Genomic DNA, 25,450 nt, shown 5'->3' on the forward strand with positions numbered 1-25,450 from the left:
GTGGAACCCAACTTGATAATCCATGGAGCCTTTTAGCCCACTATATAAGATATGGAAGATTTACATAATCTACCCATATATTTAATTAGTTATTCTTTTGATCACTTAATTAATTCTAAACTAATTCTTGATCAAAACTAATTAAATAATATTATTAATATATTAGAACTTATAATATATTAATAAACCATATGTGTTATTTCTCTCATTTAGTTTATCCAATTGCATGGTGCCATGCAACCCAAATAGACCATGTCGGGTCGGGTCAAGTATTTACCAGAAATAGTTATGGACTTAGACACCTTATCCAACACACCCATCATACTAGGGTCTGCCCTAGTACGCCCAGGGTATGCAGCGTACACCCATCATACTACTCTAATGCCTAAAATTACCCAAATGCCACCATGCGCCATTTTGTACTATTTTATATATTTAGGGACTAAAATGCAATATTTATTCATACATAGGGTTAAAATTGAAAATATCTCAACGTTGGGATGCTACATGGTATGTAGGGAGGTGCTTGACTTGTAGGAAAGTCAAGGGCAAGCATCAGCGACCTAACGGAAAAATGGAGCCATTAGGTGTTCCCGTTTGGAAATGGGAAGAGATTACGATGGATTTTATCATTAAGTTACCACAAACGGTGCGAGGAGTGGATTCGATATGGGTCATCATGGATCGATTGACCAAGAGCATGCACTTCACCCCAATTCAGGAAAGCATCTCCACGGAAAAGCTAGCAAACATCGACATCTGGGAGGCGGTGGCACGATATGGGGTGCCGGTTTCGGTTGTTTAAAATAGATATGTTCGGTTTACTTTCAGGTTCTGGAAGAGATTCCATGAGGAGTTAGGTACTCATCTGCATTTCTACACAACCGTCCACCCACAAACTGATGTTTAGAGTGAGCAAACTATTTAGACTTATGTTTCGGGCATTTGTACTGGATTTTGGTGGGAGTTTGGATACATATATCCCTTTGGCTGAGTTTTCATAGAATAATACTTATGACAATAGCATTGATTAACCTCATTTTGAGATGCTATATGGGAGGAAGTGTAGGACCCTGATATGTTGGGGTGATATTGGTCAGCGGGTCATGGGGAGTACGAAGGTTGTACTCAAGACGACAAAATTAGTTCAACAGGTTCGTGGCACCTTTCAAAAAGTGAAGAGTCGATATAAGAGCTATGTCGATAGGTGTCGGTCAGACTTAGAGTTATAACTTAGGTACATGGTACTCTTTAAGGTGTCACCTTGGAAAGGTGTCATCCGATTCAGGAAGCAGGGCAAGTTGGGCCTCGTGTATATTGGTCCTTTTAGGGTTTTAGCTTGGGTGGGTAGGGGTGCGTATATTTTGGATATACTCAAGGAGCTTAATTGGAGGACATTCAGGTGCAGAAATGCCTGGTTGATGATTCTGCAGTAGTTCCATTGGAGGACATTCAGGTGGATGATCGCCTGAATTATATTTAGAGACTGGTGGCGATCCTTGACAGAAGGTCGAAGACTTTGTGAAACAAGGTTGTGGATTTGGTGAAGGTGCAATGGCAACAAAGAAAGGTTTTAGAGTAGATGTGTGATCATGAGGACGAGATGAATGAGCATTATCCGGAGTTATTTGCAACAGCAGACTTCAAGGATGAAGTCTGATTGAAGTGGAGGAGAATTGTAAAACTTGATTATCAGTTATCTTTCAGTTTGGTCTTGAATTTTTAAAACTTTGCATTTTGGTCCTTGGTACACTAGGCGTAACTTAGAGTACGTATACATACTCTCTTTAAGTGGGACATGGGGATCCCTTAGTATGTTGGGCGTACTCGCTCATACCACAAACCCTAAATTTTAGGGTTTGGCCCCTACTTAAGTAACATTATGGACCTTGAGGATGCCCCCTCATTAGCCTCTTTACACCAAAAAGATCCTCACGAAACCTTAGCCTCCATTTAAGAGTTCTCGAGCCTTTGTTGTGATATTGTTTTTGGGTAACTTAAAGAAGAACAAGCTTGGTGGTAAAGAATTGTTTGAGTTGGAGCCCAAAGATCCATAATCTTCAACATTTTTGCAAGCCTCAGAAGGTATAAATCTCTGAACTTTATTACTATTTAGTGTAGATACAAAATCATATATATTGTTATAATATGAGTAAGGCCATATTAAGGTATTGTTTCATCTGCATATGATAACATATAAGAAAACTATTTTTTAAGCATATTGTAACGTAGTGTTTGGTGAAACTAAGAAATTAACCTATAAAAACATTTCTAATGACTGAAATATGCTATAACTTTAAATTATCATTACTTAGCTATTCCACTAACTTTAGCTTTTATTTAAAGAGCAATTCTGAGAGCCTCTAAACCTACACCGTATTTACAAAAACACCACCGTTTAATTTTAGAAAACTTATCCATGACAAATTAATATCATCTCATCTATTAAATATCATATCAATATTGTTCAACTCAGGTGACTTCAAATAAAAATATTATTTCCGTAAACAAACAACATGTCTTTTGAACTTCAAATCGTCAATATCAATATGTAAACATACTAAGACGTTTTGTAACTGTAATTTAATATGCATAAGCCTATAAATTTTAAATTTTATTTTCATGTGTATAATTTAAAATTTACTGCATGTACACATCACTTAAAAATAAATTGAATTTTTTTTCAATGAATCACATTGTATAAGAGTGTCTTAGCTAATTCAGACATTTTTTAATTGTCTATAAAAAAATTAAAAAATGTGCATGTATATTTTTGTGATGTGTACAAGTGCAAAATTTAGTTTATACACATAACAACAACAATACCATAGCAAAATACTTAATCTTTATTTAAAAATATGAAATATCAATTGATAATATATATATATATATATATATATATATATATATATATATATATATATATATATATGCACGTTAATGTACAAATGCACGTTATGTGTACAAATAAGCACATTCATATATGCACGTTAATGTACAAATGTAAATCAAATTAATAGGTTAAGACACTATTGTAGAAGGTAATTCGTTGGAATTTGTTTTTCAAAAAAAAAATATTTTTCTATTACACCGATGTTGATGTATATTTATATAGGACAAAAAATTGAGAATTCTGATATATATATATATATATATATATATATATATATATATATATATATATATATATATATATATATATATATATATATATATATGGATAAAAATAAACCTAATATTGAAAAAATAACACAAAATGTAGTGGATTTATTTAAAGAAGTTTGTTTTATATATCAATATAGATGCTTATGAAAAAATAATAAAAAAAGTAATGAAATTTAGTATATTATTTTTTCTCGATATAAAACATGGTTAAAAAAATAAACAAAAAAACGAAGTGGGTCTTTTTGGTATAATTTGCATGCACATTCAATGTAAAAATCTACAACGCCGCACTTTGTCGTTAATAGCTATAATTTCCGACAATCACAATGGTTCATTGGTTCCGTTTTAATAATGATTCTTGAAGTTATAATATGAATGGACATCTATTGTGCAGACAAGTGTGGACAATGCTATTATATTACAATGGCTAAGAAAATATATTGTTTGATAAAGTGAATATGTTGAACCTCATACAACTACTGTCAGTATCATGCATTCTCACTAATTCTTATTCGATTTTGTTTTCACAAATCGTTTTTCCACTCAGTTTCATTCTTAAAAAAATACGATTATCAATTACGCATTTGACAACATTCTGACAGAATAAGAATCACAGAAAAATGTGTATAATACCATTATAGATGATTTATTTATTGAGAATGTATGATAAAGACAATAGTTATGTAATGTTGAATGTGTTCAGATTACAAAACAAAATATTTATTAATTATTCTTCCAAAATTACACTATAATAACATTATTCACACGTCCCAACAATAGATGTTCATCCACATTTGAACCTATATATTATTATTATTTTATTATAAATTTATGTATATAAATTTATGTAGTAAATTCTAATTTTTGTTTTAACATATGACTATTTATTTATTCATTGCTGAATAATGACATAAAGTTGTGGATATAAAATTAATTATAGAATAATAACATTAAAATAATGTTTTTACGTTCTCACATTATTTATTGTTTTTATTTGAACTATCATTTCTAATAAAAACAGTAAATAGTGTGAGAACGTAAAAACAATATTTTAATATTATTATTCTATAATTATCCACAACTTTATGTCATTATTCAACAATGAATAAATAAATAGTGACATGTTAAGACACAAATTAGAATTTACTATAAAAATGCATATACATAAATTTATAATTGAATAATAAAATTATAATGAATATATGAATAATCAAACGTTAATATTTATATTAGAATTACTTCAACAATACATATATATACAACATTTATTACAGAATAATAACATAAACATAATGTTTTTACGTTATCACATTATTTTAACGTTTTTTATTATATATATATATATATATATATATATATATATATATATATATATATATATATATATATATATATATATATATTCTTTTTTATTGCATACCATGACGTGGGTGTTTTTTCTGACCCTCTTGCCCTCGGGTACGCAAGAGGAGAATATTTATTTGTTAAACGAGCAAGTCACCATCATTTGTTAACAAAATTATTAGCAACAACTAACAAAAGGCATCTATGGAATATTGTATTGAAGATCATTAATGACTTGATTATATATTACATAAACAACGCAATTAAGTAGCTATCATAGCCGTATTCAGCTCTATAACTAAGCATTAAAACTAATCTAACTATTACATCATTATTAAGCTTTATATCAAGTTATCACCGCATTTCTTTAGCTTTGCATCTCCAACTTGTTTATATTCAAAAGAATGTAAATATATTTAAGTAAAAAGTATGTCAACTTGTTTAAATACGTAATGTTATATAGAAAAATACTTTTTTTTTATCTCTCTCTCTCTCTCTCTCCGGTTATTTATTTATTTATTATTATTTTTTTTTTTTGTATTTGTATTTGTAGTTGTTTTATGAAACTGTTGAGTTGTAGCGTATAATATTTTATTTGACCTTATTTTCGTTATAGAGTATCTCATAGTCTTGGGGTTAGCTGCAATATGGATATAAAGTAAAGATCTATTGCATATTGTAGGGGAAGTTTATGGTAGACAACAAAGGTAGTTACAAGGCACAACAAAGGCACCATAGGGAACTATAGTGTAATATGTGGGGTCTAACATATCGTAGCTGTAGTGCTTGATGAGTGTTGTCTGTCATACACAACTGTGTTTCTCTAGCAAGCAGCCTGATGCCTCAATGATGTTTCTTAGGCCCATCCCTGAACAAACTTTAGGTCAACTCGACTTTATATATAAAACTCTTTTCTACAAATGTAACCCTTATGTTGATGTCTGGTGACTATTATTAAAAATCTCTCTCTCTCTCTCTCTCTCTCTCTCTCTCTCTCCCTCTCTCTCTAGTTCGTCCATAGACATAGCTCAGTTTCTATGATCGAGTGAACCATGTTAAATCATTTATTTCTTTATTTCTTTGCACCGTTAGTTGTTATGTTATTATGTTTTGTGTTTATCAAAGTCCTTATTCCTAACAACTGCTATCAGATTTGTGACTAAAGACTAGAAGATAAAGATCAATAAATTTGAAGGTCTAAGGTTTTGGATTTTTCAGAATATGCAGATCCTTCCTAGATCCTTAGCCATAATCTAGCATGCTGTAATTTAACCAATCAATACTAGCATGCAGTTCAATAAGCTCACACAGTAGGCATACAAGTCATCCTTCCTAGATCCTTAGCCCTAATCTAGCATGAGATTCTTATAACCATATCATATCATATCAAACTCGTATGAGTAATTTAGAAAAACTTACTTGAGCTTAGCTGATTGCATGCACCACACCGTTTTCTCATTTTAAAATCCTTTTTATAAAAATAGTGTTCTTTTGAAAAAATCTATACCAAGTCCTCAGTTTCAGTTCAGACACACCCGAGAGTGTACCAGAATCCCTCAAACCAAGGCTCTCATACCAACTTGTAGCATCCCAAAAATAGTGACAAAAAATTTCATTTTAAATTATTAAATAAAACCATAGTTATCAAAATCTTCTCAACAAAATTTAAATCATAGTATCTTAAACATCATATCAAAAACACATGTGAACATATCAGAGTAAAACATCCAGGCTAAACAAAATGGTGTGTGCACTGCAGTCATCCCGAGTTCTTCTATTTGCTACAGGAAGTACTTGAAACCAGAACTACAAACTGTAAGCACGAATCTTAGTGAGTCCCCCCATACTACCACATACAATGTTGCCCAGAACATACTAACATACATATACGGGCCGAAATTGGTGCCTTCGACTCGTTCATACAGGAGGAAACTCACATCGCAAAGCTGAATGTTGAATCTCACTGTAAGGAATCTCTAGTGGCTGCCCCGACAACTCCCCGGGCTATCATTACCAGATAACACTTAGTCAAAAATCCAAACAATCCTTCTTAGGGTAAAATGACCATTTTACCCCTGATTTAATTGGCCCATGACCTAGGCCCAAATCCATAACATGAAGGCCCAATTCCATATAGTCTTTCCAACACGTAATATAGTCCAATAACAGCCAAAAAGAATAAACCATCACGGCCCATAGTCGTGTAGTCTATGGAAATTGCCCAAAGAGGCCCACTGACGTAACGAACTCAGGGTGTTCCTTTATGGAACATTGGGCGTTCCTCATCAATTCAGATCACGAGTCCCAATGGGAACGCAACGCGTTCCTGGGCCTTACACAGGCTGTTTGTGTCCAGACTCCAAAAACCAGCCATTAAGCACTTAATGCTTAAGCCATGTTATCCAAACATAGATCCAAGCTATCTAGGACCTCTAGAATCATAAGGTCACGGACTTGGTGAGTTTACATGTCCCCAAAAGTCCCAATCCCAAGAAATAGCAATCAACTTCCTTAAAGATGGCCATAACTCTTGCATGAACCCATTAAGACCTTAAAGATATCAACTTTTTTGTCCTAGGGACTCAAATAGCATCAAGGGTGGCAACCCTAAGTCCATAAACGAATTTGAACAATAAAAATCCATTCTTGGGACCAAAAGGGTCCAAAACATCATTATCATAGATCTAAGTATACATGAGGCAAGTTGTGACCTTTTTACCTCAAAAGAGTACCAAATGATCATGCTATCTCGGATCCTTGAGGTCAAGATACTCAACTCCTTCTTCACTAACTTCTTCTTTCTCCTTCTAAGCTTAAAACCACCAAAATGAGCTCCACAAGACCAAAATCACACAAGGATGGAGTGTTAAGCTATCTTGGGTTTTTCTGAGGTTGAGAGGCCAGTAAGGAGGCTGAGGTATGGGACATAATGTTCTTTATATAGGTCCTAAAATCTAAAAGTTAGGGTTTGCATTAAGCATGGGAACGCAGCGCATTCCTCAGGGGAACGCCCCGTGTTTGAGCTCCGCCTCCAAAATCCTGAATTGGCACAAACAGTCCCTCCTTCCTCCAAACTCACTAATTACAAGGCCCAAAAGCAGTAATTCAATATATAAGAAACCAAAATATAAATAATACCTGGACAGGGTGTTACATATTCCAATACCAAAATAATAATTTGTAATCGAATCTAAATAGTAAAATGACATAGTCTTATAGATTAAGCATAACTTTCATGCTTAGCTAAAGAAGGGACTATGTTAAATAGATGTGTCAAATTTGATATGTATAAAACGTGAGAATACTAACATTTTCTATTTCAAATATATCTCAATATAGGGAAAACTCTTGAGAATGTGATAGGTGCTCATATATGACTTTATTACCAATACTTATGTAATGAGTCTCACATAGTCATAAAAGTTCTGTGTGGGGTCCTGAAGGGTAGGAATAATGTTTAGATCATAAATGAACTTTTCATCTAAGTGGATTCCCAAGAAGCAACGTATTCTGACTCTATAGTGTAATGTGCAAATATATTATATATGGAACTCTTTTCTATGTCGTCGTTCCTTCATTCATAATGAGGATATTCACTATTAGGTCGAGGATCATCTCAATATATTTAGAAGTTCGCACTTCTGTAATATATTAAACTTAGCTTTCTTTTGAATATTACATAGATCTAAAATATTTCTTACTTTCTTCATAAGTGCTTTAGAATATTCTGTTAGTCATCTTATGAATTATTCCCAGATTATACTGGTATGTCTTATTCATGCTTTAAGCATACGATGTATTTGACCTTTATGTATAACATCGTATATACGAAGAATCTAATTGCATAAGCAAATAGGATACAACCATACTATCTATCTTAACCTTTGTGCTAGGATTCTAAGGCATGCTCAAAATCTTTTCATGTGGTATTAGAAGGAAACACTCTCTTAGAGTCTTGCATCTTGAACCTTTTCAAGATCTTTACAATCAATGTAATTTCTACTTAATCCTTTATGTTGCAATGATCTATCTATAAAGATTTTTTATTCCAAGAACTAGTATGTCATTCACACACAAGACTAGGAATGTAACTACGTTCCCACTAGCTTTCTAGAAAACACAGTCATCCATGTTAGTTTTCACATTGAAAGACTTGCTTACTCCTTGTTGTCTTACTATAGGGAGAAACAAATAAAAACCCATACTTGACTATCAAACATGGATTGCATCCCTACGTCTTAATGGATTTAAGTCGTTTGTTAGATTCAAAATATGATATAGTGGTTTGGTAGTCTGAAGTGTTTATCAAAGAAATTTCTACATCATATACGAGAATTCTAGATTCCCCTAGCTTCTGTTGAAATCTACCATATATTTTAACACTTTATGTTTTATTACTTTTTAATCAACTATTTAGATAGGTTCAACAAATTATTTTGATTGCTAGTGCCAAAACTAATGCGTTGAACTTATGGTTCTTGAATTTCTTCAAGTTCCATATTAGTCTCACTAGAAACTAGATTTCTAAGAACTTGTCTTCTGGAATGATGATTAGTGAGATTGTAGAAACTTTATCCTGAAAAACTTTTCAAGATATTCTACATAAATTATTTTAGTGGATATTAGGTTGAGTTTAAGCTTTTTGCCTTACTTATGCTTCATAACTCTCTGTCATTTATATAAGGATACAACAGTTAATCCTAAGTATTATGAAGGTATTTTATCTACTTGTTTGGTTAGAAAACAATATTCAAAATATGTTTGTTACAATAAGCATAAATCAAAATACATAAAGGAAAGAGTTCCATTAACAATTAATCAGACTTCATCCTATAAAGGTTTGATTCCTCTTCTTAAACATACATAGATGTCCTAGGTGTAATGAGTTGTGATCCGATTCTACAACTCCTAAGATGATCTAAGGAACCTTGGTTTGAATCTTGTTTTCTTTATAAGAACAAATGGCTTTTTTTTGGTCTCATTGGGTTGTATTTTATCTTCACTATTAAGTACTTTGAGCTTCACATGTTTCAACAGTAACATATAAAAGTAATCAGTGAAGTATATTCGGTATACATCACCATATCTATTCATGAGATTAAAAATACAACATATATCACTATGAATAATTCTTTTAACAATAGTTTTGCTCTTTCATTGTTATTAGAGAAAAACGATTAAAAGTCTTTTTCTCATATAAAAATAAGTACATTCTTATATGAATATTACATATGTTCATCACTACCTCCCATATGCTCCATTACTACCCCTAATGCCCCTCCACGACCTCTACCCCCACCACCGCTACCTATGCCACAAAACACAACCACCTACACCATTTTCGCCACCACTTACCTCATAACTACCTCCGTCACCTCTACCCCCATCGCCACATCCACCCTGCCACGCCTAACGCCTACCACCACCACCCCGACCACCAACCCTCATTGCGTCATCGTAGTCACCACCACCATATATGAATAATCACTTATATATATAATATATATATATATATATATATATATATATATATATATATATATATATATATATATATGAAACAATTATGTAATATAGATATATGAATATACTTAATTTTTATATTCACATATGAATATTTTATCTCCCGTCATGCCATTACACTGGAGTGATTAAGCGAAAAATGAAAAAACGTTCGCCCTATATATATATATATATATATATATATATATATATATATATATATATATATATATATATATATATATATATATATATATATACGTATGTGTTGATGTATCATAAATTCATAAACTTAACTTTTCAAATCACATATAATATTACATATCCCATCGTTACTTTGCAGCGTTTAAGTAGTATATGAAGAAATATGTTGCCATATTCATTCTTGCATTTTCAATCTTTTTAATTTTCAATTTATATATATATATATATATATATATATATATATATATATATATATATATATATATATATATATATATATATATATGGCAATCGTGGGTTTGCTTTTAAATTTAAACTAATTAATATTTGAAAGGTGGTGTAACATTTAAATGACCATGTATCCAACAGAGTATTTTTTAGAGATAATTGAGTAATTTAACCATTATGAATATACTTTTTGATAGAACCAATAATTAACTTATTATTTTCGTAAGTTAATTAGAATGTCTGGATCAATGTATTTTGGAGTCGAGTATGAGATTTCGAAAAGTTCCCATTTCGTAATGCAGAGATTCCAGACTAGCCTTTCTGGAATTGGTTTTTGTAGTTTGTTCGCTTTGTACTGTGTTCATTTTGGTGTGGCATGTCGGAGTGGGTTGTGTAATTTGTTCATTTTAAAATAATGGTTGGTCGTTTGTAGTGTTAATGTTTTTATGCTTAATTATGCTTAAGTGGTCGTTAACTCGAATATGATTTATGAAAAAAAATTCTATTACAAAATCAAATAAATCTAGTACAGCATCTAATAATTACAAAAACTTAAATATGTTTAAATAATAATTTACTGTGCAATTGGATCCATACTTTGGCCTTGTAACCTATGCAATTTGTGCAAATCGCATTCCTTATAGCTTGGCCCATGTCTGGGTGCCATCCTCTATGATCATGGATTGACCAAAATCCATGATCGACCTCTCTATGAACAAACATAAAAATACTCTAAAATCTTTTTTATAGTCAAACTAATGTGGTACGTTTGAGCCCTTCACAGGGTGCGTTCGAAACTCAAAAGGGGGATTACATCAATAGGCTTGGTAATAATTAACATAACATTTCAAACTTACTGCGGAATACGAAAATCAATCTAGATCAAATAATTTTTAAATATTGTCAATTTAATTATTTTTCTACTATTGTGAGTCTTTAGTACTACTATAAAACTACATGATTAAGGATCTTGCTAACAAATAAAATAAAAATCTAGACCTTTTTTTTTGTTTTCTGGACAAGTGGACTCTAGTTTTTATGATTACACTTAGAAAATTAAATAAGTACAAGTAAATGAGTCAATAACTTACCTATAAAACCGCCAATTCGTCGGAATCAGATGTTATTTCTTCTTTGCCCACTATGTTTGAAATATGATGATATTCTAGAATGAGTTATTTAGTGCCATTTTCCAAAAACATATGGAATGGGTCGGGCTAGGCCGGATAACCTTACAAGGGAATGGTTCATTGTTGACTAGATGGTCATTGTATAAAAAAAATAAAAAATGGTCATTTCTTAAAAAAAGTTAATACAAAAGTGGTTAGATTACTTGATTTTCATATTTTTTTTAATAAAGATAATGACTTATAAGGGTAGCATAGTTTAATGTTGTACATATTTAGTATTTTAAGTTTTTTATTGTCCATGTAACATCCTAAAAATCATGATAAAAAATTTCATTTTTCAAATACTATTTTCATAAACCACAAGTCATATAAAACATTGTTTCCAAACATAGTCATAAAAGCAGAGTATCCAATAACATCTCTCAATCATAAGACACAAGAATGATGTGTACAATCACGCCCTCCACATTGCCCTGATAATTTGATGTACCTAAAATCACAAAACAAAACTATAATCCAAAGCTTAGTGAGTTCCCTCAAAATACCCTCCCACACAACACATATATGATGCATGCATACAAGGCCTACAACACAATGTTGGACCCCCATCGAAGCCTTCAAAAATAAGTTGGACCGCTTCCGAGCTTGCAACATAAGCTGGATCGCTCCCTTGGGCATTCAGTATCAACCAGACTGATCGTGTATCTTGGCCTTCGGCACAAAGTAGGACTGCCTCAACCCAACCACATAATGGCGACATATGCAACCAACAAACAAAACCAGTAACACAAACAGTCAAATAGATCTATCAGTCTAGTAGACTGCTACAACATAGTATCATCCTATACACAAGGATACATAAAAATAGATATTGAGTCGGCCTTGTTGCCTTCGACTTGCAAGTATAGCGAGGAAAACTCACCTCAATGTCAAATGATCGTCAAATAGATCATCGCTCCAAATACCGACTCTATAGGTCACTTATACAACAAATAGGGACCAAGCCTCAATCTACTACTCAAATTAATCCATTTGACCTTAAGTCAAACTTGGTCAATGGTCAACGGTCAAAAGTCAACACTAAGTGAATCGCTAGGTCGGGGCCATCATTGAGTACGTCGTTGCAGTGAAACAACAAAACCGACGGATTCTCACCCAGTCGCCATGCAGTGGCAACATAAGGCCACACAATGGGGACTAGTTTGGACAACTTAACCTATTAAGCCATTTCCCTACAACTCTACGAGCTTCAAAGCTCAGATCTGTTCCTTCCTATGGTCTAGATGGATTAATTTTCCACCTTTATCCATTAAGACAGCTCTATAAGATAAGATCCCAAACCCTAATTCCTTAAAGGTAACTAAAGACATGAAGACACCCATTAAGCACCTAATCTCTATAATTATTCATCCAATGTTTCTAGAAGGTTTTCCTATACCTAATGGGAAATAAAAATCATAGCTTTATGGAAATGCATGTCCCTTCCATTTTAGGTGAAAATCATGGCAATAAGGACCTCAAAGCTTGAGCATGGAACCAAAAACCCCAAAGATCACTAAGATGGGCACAAGGATCTAAAGAGTTGCCAACTTTATGGGATCCAACCTTCCAAATTCCGAAATCATGAAGATTAAGGGACAATAGGGCTAGATCTAGAGACAAGTAACATAAAAATTGGATCTTTAGGTCTTACAAGAGTCTAAAAAACATACACAAGAGGGATAGGGAGAGTTTATTGCTAAAACAAAGCCCAAGGTTGCCTTCTTCTTCTTTTTCTTCAAAACACCTCGTTGCATGAATATTACCCGTAACCCTATGATCGACGCATCAAAAAATACTATGAAATCCTAAATATCCTCTGGGAGGGTCAATACCAGGGCCTCATATAACTTCCTCCTTAAGGTCTCAAATGCAGCATGTTGCTCAGGTCCTTAATGGTAATCCACACAATTCTTCGTCAGGCGAGTCATAGGAAAAACAATCTTGGAGAGATCCTGACTTAATCTCCAACAATAACTAGCCAACCCCAAAAAACTCCTGATCTCAGATGGAGACTTTGGGACCTCCCACTGCATCACCACCTCAATCTTGTACGGATCGACCAGAATCCCATTCTGGTTGACGAGGTGTCCCAAAAAATGGACCTTTGGTAACCAGAACTCACACTTAGAGAACTTGGCATATTGCCTCTCTTATCTTAGTACTCCTAATAGCTCTCGAAGATGCTCCTCATGTTGCTCATTGGTCTTAGAGTAGACTAGAATATCATCAATGAATATAATAACTGATCGATTAAGCATTGACCTGCATACTCGGTTCTTGAAATTCATTTGCATACTCGGTTCTTGAAATTCATTAACATTATCGGTGCATTGGTGAGTCCAAACGACATCACCACGAACTCATAATGACCATAATGAGTTTGGAATGTAGTCTTCTCCACATCTTCCTCTCTGACGCTCATCTAGTGGTAACCCGACCTAAGATCAATCTTGAAGAACCTGATGGGTTTTGAGCATTCTAACACACCTATGGTGTACATGCAACCCTAGAAACCTTGGATCTATGTTTTCTCTAATATTCATGCAAATTTGATTTTTCCAAGGTTTACATCCTAACTAGCATGGAATGGGGAACTTGTAATATAAAAACTCGTAGAATGACATACCTTTCTTGCAGAGTGGATTCCTTAAGACCTTGTGAGCCTAGCACCCCAAATGTGATGCCTCAAATGTATCACACAACACCACAACTCTTGGAATAACTTGAGAAGAAAACACTTTCACTTAAAAATCGGCTAGCCCTCCTTGTCTTGCATTAGTGGCCGATTTTGCTAGCTATGGGGCTCCTTATATAGTGTGCCACATGTAGGGTTACACCATGTAAACCCTAATGTGAATGGCTTTTTATTTCCCCCATGATCCATGGATTTTAACCTCCATGGAGCACCTAATGGGTCCTAGCCCAATCTAGTGAATCATGAACCATAAGCCCACTATATAAGAATGAATGATTTACAAATCATTCCCCGTATATTTGATTAGTCTCTTTTTTATCACAAAGTTAATTCCAAATAAATTCTTTATCAATACTAATTAAATAATACTATTAATATATAAGAACTTATAATTATTAATAAACCATAAGTGTCCTTTTCTCATTTTGTCTATCCAATTGTTGTAATGCCATGCAACTCAAGTGGACCATGCCAAATCGGGTCAAGTACATACCAAGTATAGTTATGGACTTAGACACCTTATCCAACAGAACCCATATGTACACTTCAATTGATCGAATAAATCCTCAATCCTAGGGAGTGAGTAGTGATTCTTCACCGTTAACTAGTTCAACTCTCGTCAATCTATGCACGTACAGTGAGAACCATCCTTTTTCTTTACAAACAGAATCCATGCTCCCCATGGTGAACTGCTTGGTCTGATAAACTGCTTGCACAACTACTCCTGAAGCTAAGAGAAGAACTCATGCATCTTTTGAGGTGCTAGGTGATATGGTGACTTAGCAATCGAGGCTGCATTAGGGATTAGATTGTTCTTGAAATCCACTTGCCTCACGGGAGGCACACCGGGTAAATCTTTTGGAAATAGATCTGGAAACTCTCTGACTACTGGAACTTCTGAAACCAAAACTCTCGTCTCAACCTGAGTATCAACCATGTAAGAGAGATAACCCAAACACCCATGATGAAGATACTGCCGAGCCCTGGCTACTGAACAGAAATCTGAAGCAACCCTGTTACCATTTCCATAAATAGTCAATTCTCCTCCACTTGGCGTTTGAACTACCACCAGTTGTGTCTCACAGTCAATCATGGCTGCAAATCTGCTCAACTTGTCCATCCCTACAACCACACACACATACCCGATAAGGATGGGAATCAAGCCAATTGGGTAACACAACCCGAATATCTCTAAATTACAATTCTGAAAAAAAAAACACACACGAAGAAGAAAACCGGTGTTCGTTCGCAATGGAAACGCCAACTCCCCAAGAGTCATAACGAAATCGCTACTGAAGGACAGAGACAAAAATACTGACTCGTACCCAAGTTAAAAATCACGAGTAGGCAAGGAATTCACTAAGAAGGTACATATTAGAAACACAATCATAAGCATAAAGGAATAACCTGATAGAATAATAAATGAATACATACCAGTTATGACATCCAATGCCACCTTGGCCTCCTCCGTTGTGAGATGAAATGCACGACCCTTAAACTTTGAGGCCTTGGCCCTCCGTTAGCATCTGTCTATGATCCGAAGAGTGATTGAGGACGGTTCTTGAACTAATCTGGTGACGAGCATGGGACAATTGACCTTCACATGGCCAAACTGATAACAAAGGTAACAAATCTTGGTACTTGGTGGTGGAGCCTGCTGGCAACAATCCATAACATAATGACACTCCTTGCTATATATGTGGCACCCAAAAGCTGATCAATATGCGTCCTTATACACCTTTCTTCACTTTCCACAAGTGCGGTCCCTCTAACCTCCAAATCGTGAATCAACGGGTTTGAACTGTTTCGCTACTGGCTATGACAGCGTTAGGGTGTGCCTTTTCTCTCCCATTTGGGTCTCAATCTCAATCTTCCTCCTTTGAATAAAAGAATGCAACTTGGAGAGGGAACTCTACCTTTTAGTCGACATAAAATCTCAGATATATGTCTTGATCATGCTCAAGTAACGGGACATCTGAACTTGATCAGAAGCAACGTACTCGAGGCAGGAAAAGGCTCTCTTAATAAACATCTTGGTGATCTCCATCACTGGCTTTGTCGATTGCTTCAGTGGCATTTACTCATGAGCTAACCTCTCCCTCTCGACCAACGAAACCTACTCAGTACGGAACATATCAAGGAACTGCTCCCAAGTCATTGCAACCTTCTCCGTAGAAGAATAAGCGCTGATCACCAACTGCCACCAATCCTTTTCCCCCAACTGAAGAAGGTTCAAGGTGAACTTAACCTTCAAGTCTTATAGGCACAATCATGTGAATAAACAACCCTCCAGATAAGATATCCACTTTATGACCTTGTCGAACTATAGGAGCTTTGTGTTACTGAAGTCCCGGCACTGCACTGTCCCTCACCTCTGAATTCCCACAACATCAACGGCAATGGTGGGTGTAGGAGCAACAGCCTTAGTGACAAAATGTTAACAATGCTTAAAATGGTTTATATGCTCTTAAAAAGCACATGTAGCTATTGAAGTGGATTTGGAACGAATTTGAAATGATAAGGTTGAAATCAACCTTGGTTAAATTAAGTTTGAAGAAAAGTGCTAAGTTAAAGTAATTTAGCAAAAGTAAAGTCGGTGGTTTTTAGCGAAAAATATGGCTTACATTGTTAGGAAAGATCTAGTAAGTTATATGAAGTGGTTATAAAATATTGTAATGACGCTAATAAAACCAGTGAAATGAAGTAGGTTCTTAATGGAACACTAAAAAGTAAGGAATAAGTTCATTAGTGTAACTAGTTGTAACTAATTGCTAAGGCGAGTATAAGGCGAGTGCTGGTGACTTTTCCTAAAAATAGAGGACATGATAAGTTGTTGTAAATGATGGGTTTTGTACAAACAATCCTATGTGTGCATGCAACCCTAGATTTGGATCTATGTTTTCTCTATTAGATACATAACTTTATGAACACAAGAGGAACCCTAGCATGCATGTATATATTTCGAAATTTATATAAACTAGAAGGGATTACATACATCTTGTTGTTATGTTCACTACTAGAAAAACATCCTTTTACGACACTCATTGCGCATCGTAAAAGGCTCAGACAACGCGCAAATGCGCGTCAAGGAAGGCCCTGTCATAAAGAGAGACGACGCGCATTTACGACGCTCATTTACGACACGCAATTACGACGCGCGTTTACGACACACAATGCGTATCAAGGAAGGCCCTGTCATAAAGTAAGACGACACACATTCGCGTGTCGTAATCTTACGACGCGCGTGTTAATGACATGCAATGCGTATCAAGAAAGGCCATGTCATAAATGAAGATGACACACATTTTTGCGTATCGTAATTTTAAATGTTTAAAAAAAATATTATTTATAGATTTACTTATTTTAAAATTAAATTTATATTTAATGTTTCATAATAGATAATAAAATATCATATACAAAAAATAGAATCCATTGTATAAATTTAATGTCATATAATTCTATTTCTTACAATATATAAATTTGCATCTAATCTACTATGTACATCAAATTCCAACTAAGTAAAGTTGCATCTTGCCTTTCATAATTCTTTAAGACTAATTCTCCAAACAGCTGATTATATGGATAAGCAGTTGTACATTGGCCTATCTCATTCAATATTGACTTAGCCAAATTCAACTCACTTTCCAAGAGCTTTCTCATGTACAACAAGGCCAGTTCCAATTCCTTCCAACCCTACACAAAGTATCACATCCAACTAGGAAGTAAATACAAGCATATTTTGCAGGGGTAAATGGTAATTTGTGTAATTTTATAACCAAACACAAATTACCAGGCAAATACATAAGAACAAGAGAATCTTTTAGAGGCCTGTTACAGGCAACAGGGCAAAACCATGATGAGATCAAGTTTGGAGATGATATCATCAAATGAAGGCCTATTGTGCATGTCAGCATCCTAACATCTTTGTACTAGAGATAGTAATCTTGGTGGTGCACCTGATTCAGTCCCTACAAGACCATGTCTTAACCCTTTAGACACAACAGCTGCTGTCAGTTGCTTGTCAGTGTAGTTCATTGCATCAGACAGATTTGTAGATTGAAAAACTAAAAAGTCTCATTTCAGCCAACTACATAAAAGCACTCAGACATTATACACATAGACACACAGATCCCAAACATGAACAAAGTTGACTAATTGCATCATACCCAAAAGATTGATAGCCTGAGATTGATTGATAGAACAAATAGACAAGATCAAGAGAGGCACCTGATCATGAAGCAGGTAATATCGACTGAGTCATTCTGATTAATTAATTTCTGAAAATAAAAAATTCCATGTACCCAGAAGTTGGGACAAAAAAAAACTCACCAAAGCTAGGACATTTTCCTACTGAGTAGGTTTGTTTTTATTGAGTGGGTCATTTTTAGGATCCATGACTTCCTCTTTTCTTAATCTTTTTTAAACCTAGAAAACTTATGAAAATGGAAGTTAGGGGACAACATAAGGTGCACCATGTGGAAGTTACACAAAGCATTCAATCTAAAAAGAAATATAAAAGAAGCACCTGAATAAAGGTTGCTGGACCACCACATATATCAAAGTACTTCTTTAGGCACTCAATGTTCTGAGAAAACAAGAAAGATTATTTTACAATATAAAATATTTGTAATATTAAAAAAAAGTGTTAAGTACCTTAGCATTCTTGAAGATGCCATTAGATCCTTCGTTTCTCAACGGTTGACCATCTTTCATGATTATATTGCCTCTTGATAATCTAGAAAATCTGTAATTTGGTGATGCACCAAGTTTTCCTTGTGCCTGAGCATGTGCTAATACTTGTTGTTGCTTTTGATGTTGGTGTTGTTGGTGTTGTTGTGATGCCAAATAAGACTGATTTGGGTTCTGTAAATTGGGTTTATGGACTTGAAGACCTATACTAGGGCATAGTTGGTCAATTCCCTGCATTTGTATTCTTATGTCAACCCCAATGTAAACTATGAAACTTCTATAGGAAACTTACAGTTAGAGGCCAACCCTTCAATGGAAGACCTATTTGACCTTATTTATTTGACCAGTTGACTTCCCCTTAATTTTCATATCTAACTCATAATCCCTTTGCTAAAAAAAAATATGTGAATTAAGTAAATAATTATTACCTGAGAAATGAAGTGATCATTGACACCATCAGCATGGAAGTAACTAGGGTGTGCAAACTGCCTTCTATTATTCCAATCTTGCAGCTGTAATTGTAGATTTATAGTTACACAAATTATTGTCTTTCAAGATTGTCAATGAAAGTCAAACTACAATAAGCATACCTGAGAAAGAAGTTCAGAAGCCACAACACTAACCCTATATTGAACAAATTCTACATGGTGTTTCTTAAAATGTAGAAAAAATGTAGAAAAAAACAAATTTGGAAGAAAATAAGCTTGACGTTTGCCAAAATGTAGAAAAAATGTCCAAATTTGGAAGAAAATAAGCTTGACGTTTGCTATCATCAACATTACAAGTTGTGGTAATAAAATAATTTTCTAAAATCAGCTCAATTTTTCTTTGGAAGAGTCACCAAAAACGTTATAAGAACCTCAAATCATGACCAATATTGGAAGAAAATAAACTTTTGGAGACCAAATTTGCAAAAATCAATTATACTCAGGGACCAAAATTGTGAATTTAATAAACTACCTGAACAAACACATCAGTATGAGTCTTCCCCTTATACAACATCAACTCTGCTTTTGCTCCTACTCTTTGAAGAGTATCCACAAACAGTGGTGCAGAAACTGCACCACTATTTGATGATGACAAAGGTTGGCGCTCCTCTGATGCTATTGGATATTGCACAATCAAGAAAAAAAACTAACATGAAGGGTAAGATGGTAATTTCACATTCCCATACAGTATACTAACATGATAGAATCGGGGTGAAGTTTTGAGTTCTACTCCTTTAGAAAAGCAACAACAGCAGCCTCCCATTCATTGTGGTTTTGTTCTCTAGTAAAGGAGAAGACACCTCTTAACTATAAGTTAACATCAACACACTTATATATTATTTTTTTTAAAAAAAACTAAATTGAAAAAATAACAAAAGACTAACACCTTTAGTCTACTGGAATGGGAAAGTTTCTGTAATCTATGTATGCCACTATAACATATGTACCTGATTAAGGATTTATATGTCATTTAGTGATCTAGCTATTTAGGAAGTATAGTGACATTGAGAATTTTAAGTTAAAGGGTATAAACGGAATCTCACAAGAAGTCAATTTGATCACAAGAGGGATCTCTTGAATTTGTTCAACTGCAGCTACTTTACTCCCAACCTCACGTCTAATAATACCCACAGACAGTCGTGAATCTTGTGATGGAATCAAAATAGGATCTTTTTTTGGACAAATATACCCCTGGTGAAGGTGATACTGATGGTTTCTTGGATGCAGATGTGTCCTTGGAATTCAACAAGATTGGCACATGTCCACTTTCAGAAGACCCTAAGGCAACAGCTGGGATCTTACTTGACTCAACAGGAACAACCTTTGGCACTTGGCCCTCCATCTTACTACTACATGTACAGGAAATCACTTAAGATTTCTTCTTAACACTTTTAAAAGATTAGATGCTTCATTTATTTCTTCCAAGATGTTCCTGAATGCACTCCACCCTTCATATCTATTGCTTCCTGCTGGGACAATGATAGTACTCCTGTTTCTACTAACTGAAGCTTCGGATATCTAAAGCTTCAGGTTTTGTATTCGGGGAATCTTTCAAGTCAGTTTACTAGAAAAGTGTAAGAATCTTTAGTTTTCTGGTTATCGCCTGTCATGTAGTTAGATGATCTGTTTGAATACGAGAATCCCACTCCAGCTGGCGACTCCAAGAATAATACATTGGCCACTGTAAATCTGGCGTAAAGATGCCGCCAGTGATCCCCACTTGCAGCTGCCCCGTGCCGCCCTCCTATGACTGAAAATGACAGGTGTCAATCAGTAAGTTAGTCCATCATTTCATCAACCAAAAAAAAAGGGAAATGTTTTCATTATTTCATACCTACTTAGGCTTTCCAATATGACACCTTCTGCTTCTGCTACAGCATTTGATCCTTCTGCAATAACCACTAGAATTTATTAATTATTACTTGTTAAATTAACACAAAAAAGTCTCATTTTGTTCATAAAGATTGGCGAAATCACTCACATGAATCAACTGTTTGCTTAGTAAAAGTTTCCAGTAGCTCTTCTGTGTTCAGGGGTGTATACCTGAGAAAACCAGACAACAATGGTAAATGGTAATTTCAAATGTTAACATAGTCACATACTGACATACCCAAGGCCAACTGCTAACTCTCTAGAAACTTTATGGTTGATTTCTGAGGACTCCCCAACTAAATAAACTTAAGCCCCTTTCAGATGTTGCACTACTCCAACTGTTAATGACTCCCACGTTTCTGTGATGTCAGGCCATTTCACATCGGGATCTTGTTTCTTTAAATTAACAACCAGTTGATCATCGTCTAACAACCTGATTAATCAAATAGTTGTTAATTGAGATGTGAAGCATCGAGGTCAATGAAAAATTGGATTTTTAGAAGATGGAGACGTACCATATTGTTTCAGCTGGCTTTATCTTCTCATACAAGCTGATTTCCATGGCGATTCTAAATGATCCATCGCGTTTAGTTTTGATAGTTAAGAATTTCTCATCGATGTCAACAATGACATCCTTCGAGCTCTGAATGCTTTCATCTCCAAGAAATAATCTCAACTCTACCTCTTGTGAGTCATCTGAAAACTGTCAAATGTATCAGAAAGTGACCATTGAAGAAGCAGATATGGTTTCATACTTATGGAATCCAAGTTTTTTCCTCCAAATTTTGGTGTGTAAACTTTTATTTTAGAAAATTTTAACAGCCATTGAAGAAGCAAACATGGTTTCAGATTACTGGGAAAGGAAAATCTGCATAAAACTAAACCCTAATAACCGAGAAAACCGTGCTTACCCAAATGGGGATTTACAAAAATGAATATTAACACTTCAAATTCGTATATTGTTGGTAGTTACCTCGTAATTGGTAGTGCTTGTCGACACAATGGATGAACTACTGCAGATGAAGCTGATGGGTTTTCTTGATGAGGCGAGATTGATTGGATTTGAACGATGAATTGAAAAGGGGGTAAAATTGGATTTTGAAAGTGAAATTGTGGTTTTAGGGCAAGTAAGATGAATGGGTTGAAGTGATTTTGAAGAGAGACAGGAAGAAGGAGAAGGTAGTGTCGATAGTGTGGTGGGAATTGCCATGATTGTTAATGCGGTTGAAAGATAAGGAGGGAAGATATAAAGCTCACATGTACCTGTGAGCTTTGATTAGCTTAATCGATTGTAGATGGCCTTGTGCTTCCAGATAAAGAACCCTATACCTAAAAATTGGACTTATTTGGGGTTTTTAAATTGCATATTGCCGAGGTTACCCCTGAGCAGGAACCTCCATTGTTAGAAGAAGTAGAAGAAGACGAAGTGGAAGAAGAAAAGTCGGTTGAGATTGAGAGTATTGAAGTAGAAAAGAACGGGTCCCAATCCAATTTCAAAAGTGAACAAAACCGGAAAAGGAATCTGAAAAAATACCCGATGATCCAGAGTTGAAAGAAGTTGAAATGGAAAATTGATTGTTTGAATTCGCTCAGTTATTCGAACCCTCGCACGTACTGGGTTTAGAGAAAACGAGAGAAGTGGAAGCTTGATAGAAAATAAAACCCTAGCACATGCTAGAGCGAAGGGAGGTGGTGATGGCTTAGGGTTTACACAGAGACTGGAGGTAGAGAATGAAGGGAGATCTAGAGGAGAGATTATCAGAGAGAGGAGAGTGGATTGCAAGGATGAAAGATAGATAGAAGATAGAAAAAACGAGGCGGGTTTTCAAAATTTGGGGGATTTCGTTTCCCCCCTTCTCTACTAAAAGCGCGTTTCATTAAAATATAAAGCGACAAGTACAGACGACGCGCGTTTAAGATAAAGTGCCCTCCGTGTTTTTTTTCTTTTTCTTGAGACACTAAATTAAGGGCACGCAATAATGCGTGATGTAAATACTTAAATTTTTTGGAGAGATAACACTATTTTAAGGGCACGTCCTTTTGCGTATCATTAATCAGTGCGTGTCGTAAAAAGCGCGTCATTAAAGGTATGTTTTCTAGTAGTGGTTGCAATAACAACACAATTCTTCAATCTCTTGTCTTGGAAAGCAAGTACCACAAGTGTAGTACCTCTAATGGCTCACAAACACCACAAGCAAATGGAGAGGCAAGAGAGAGAGAGAGAGAGAGAGAGAGAGAGAGAGAGAGAGATGGGAGAGGCTAAAAATCGGATCTAAGCCTTCTTGGGATCAAGTGGCCGATTTCCCTTAGCCAAAGGGTCTTTATATAGGGTAGAGATTAGGGTTTTAGTCCTTATCCTTATCTAGTTGCTTGCCCACCAAGCAATCCATAAGATAAGTCTAGAAACCTATCCTTGGACGAATTCTAGGGCCTTATCCCCTTGAATTCATCCACCTCTCCCTTAGGGCATCCATTGCCCTAATTTTCAACTATCACATAATTACAATTCAGCCCCTATAGTTTCATTAATTACATTTGATCACAAAATTAATTCTTAATTAATTATTGACCAATATTAATTAAACAAATATGATTTCTCCTTTAATATATAATTCCTATAATATATTAATAAATCATAATAACCTCTTTCTCTATTATTTCTGTAGTCATGTTGCTTTGCTGAAGGCAACCCAAAAGCACCATGCACAACCGGGTCAAGTACTTGCCAAATATGGTTACGGGCTTAGACACTAATCCAACAGTCTCCCACTTGGATAATTCTAGTAACCATAAATGTAAGTATAACTCGCCTAGCAATCGTAGCTCTCAAAGACGCTGTCGAACTCTGAACTTATCAGTAACCTGTCCTTTAGATAAGGGATTGTACAATCGTCTGTTTTAGATATCGTGCGGACAATGTTATGGAACATAATCATACTTATTGTCTAGCAGTTTGTTTCTCGATCTCAGATTCATTTGATATAAAACTTAATTAAACACATCAATTCAGTCCTGACCGGGCCCGACACAAAAGTCAAATCAAAATCATCGAGGGGTCCTGATATCGCTTTTACCCTCTTAAGATAAAAGAAACAGATAAACTTCGACTTATATGCATTTACTGCTCACTAATCAAATTATACACAACAATGCATTTTATGACATCAATTTACTCATCCGGTTTTGCATTATCAATGTAAAATCAATTAGCCACCAATTAACCATATATCTTGGTTTTAAGACCATATGATATTATCATCTTGCGATCACTCGTGATAGATTCCATGAAGTGATTCTAGCATGGGCGGGTTTATTCCAATGCTTAAAACTTATTTATAAGCACTCATAAATATTGTAACAAACCTTTGTTATGTCTAATACCTTTTAGACAATCTACACACCAATTCATGACAGTCTTCATTCATACCTACTTCCAACATATGAATGACTATGGACCATTTGAATAATTCGATTATTCTTAATTAACTCAATTATTCAGGAAGTCAAAACATGCAAAGCAAAATAACAGTCAACCAATTAACATAAAACAGTAACTATATTAATAAATAACACTCCTTTATTTAATCATCAAATGTCAATTACAGTTATCTATTACTCATTTCTAAACTATCTAATCCAAACAAACATCATCCTTCAGGCCAATGCTCCTAGCGTGTTGCAAATGGTTAACCCTACTCAATCCCTTCGTAAGCGGATCTGCTGGGTTATCCTCTGACGATATCCTCTTAAATACGAGGAGTCCTTCTTCTACCCGATGTCTAATAAAGTGATATTTTCTGTCGATATGTCGAGATCTACCATGATCCCTTAGTTCCTTGGTCAAGGCAACCACTCCTTCATTATCACAGAAAATTTCCATAGGCTCTATTATGGCAGGTACAACTCCAAGGTCTCTAATGAAGTTCTTCAACCATATTGCCTCTTTTGACGCTTCGATCACTTCAATGTACTCTGATTCGCACGTTGAATCAGCTACGGCTTCTTGCATGGAACTTTTCCAAGTCACTGCTCCTCCATTAAAGGGAAAGACCCAGCCCGACTGGGAACGGTAGTTGTCCCTGTCGGTCTAA

General features: G+C 34.9%; 1 pseudogene; it reads right to left on the bottom strand.

Moving 5' to 3' along the window:
• Positions 1–21,043: 21,043 nt before the first annotated feature.
• Positions 21,044–22,569, bottom strand: LOC145099683 (putative inactive shikimate kinase like 2, chloroplastic; annotated as a pseudogene).
• Positions 22,570–25,450: the final 2,881 nt, after the last annotated feature.

Source organism: Lactuca serriola, chromosome 4, assembly GCF_051521515.1.
Source record: "Lactuca serriola cultivar US96UC23 chromosome 4, Lser_US96UC23_V15, whole genome shotgun sequence".
NCBI classification, from domain to species: Eukaryota; Viridiplantae; Streptophyta; class Magnoliopsida; order Asterales; family Asteraceae; genus Lactuca; species Lactuca serriola.